Source organism: Bos indicus x Bos taurus, chromosome 16 (genome assembly GCF_003369695.1).
Source record: "Bos indicus x Bos taurus breed Angus x Brahman F1 hybrid chromosome 16, Bos_hybrid_MaternalHap_v2.0, whole genome shotgun sequence".
In the NCBI taxonomy this organism is placed as follows: domain Eukaryota; kingdom Metazoa; phylum Chordata; class Mammalia; order Artiodactyla; family Bovidae; genus Bos; species Bos indicus x Bos taurus.
This window is the reverse complement of record NC_040091.1, coordinates 78,971,197-78,972,281: the sequence shown is the minus strand read 5'-3', so window position 1 is coordinate 78,972,281 and position 1,085 is coordinate 78,971,197.

The window sequence follows — 1,085 nt, the reverse complement described above, 5'->3', positions numbered from 1 at the left end:
AGATCCAACCAGTCCATCCTAAAGGAAATCAGTCCTGGGTGTTCATTGGAAGGACTGATGCTGAAGCTGAAACTCCAGTACTTTGGCCCCCTGATTGTGAAGAAGTGACTCATTGGAAAAGACCCTGATGCTGGGAAAGATTGAAGGCAGGTGGAAAAGGGGACTATAGAGGATGAGATGATTGGATGGCATCGCCGACTCAATGGACATGAGTTTTAGTAAATGCCGGGAGTTGGTGATGGACAGGGAGGCCTGGCATGCTGCAGTCCATGGGGTTCCAAAGAGTCAGACATGACTGAGCGACTGAACCGAACTGAGGGCTTCCCGGGTGTCCCCCCAGCCCCTCCGCTTCCAGGCCCTGCCCCGCCCACACCCTCCCCCTGACGTTCTCTGGGCAGTGGGGGAGGCTCCTGCCCCCACCCTGCCAGACCCCACTGCCGGCTTGCCTCTTCCTCCTCCTCCAGCCGCTCCTGGCTCACAGCCTGGCCCCCTGGTGTGAGCACAGGGTGGGGGGTCTGGGGGAGGGCCTGTGATCACCTCCATGGTGCCAATCAAGGCCTGGGCTGAAGGACAGTGAGTACCTTGCTCAAGGCCACACTTCTGGTAAACGACAGTGCTGGGATGGGAGGACACCCGCAGGACGCCCAGAGCTCCCGGGGGGGGGGGGGCGGCGCAGGGTAGGGGGCCGGCGGAGCCCCAGGAGCCTGCAGCCTGGGACAGGCCCTCCCCGGGCGGCTGGGGGGACAGTGAAGAGAACGCTAACTGGGGAGTTAGAACGTAAGCTAGCTCTGCCCTAACTGGCCGTGGGCCCTGAGCACGGCGCTCTCCCTCTCTGGGCCTTGTTGGTCCCTACAGGAAGTCATGCAGATGATTTCCAGGGGCTGGGGTCCCAGCCTTAGCTTCTTGGGTGCCCACGTGTCTTCATCCATCGTCTGGAATGGGCCTCAGGCTGCAGGTGAGGGTGGTAAACCCTCCCCCTCCACTGCAGGGAGCAGGAGAGCCAGACCTCTGGTCCCCTCTGTCCCAGCAGCTGGAGTGAAGGAGGCCGGTCCAGGAGCCGGGGATGACACCATCGAGTACCGGCA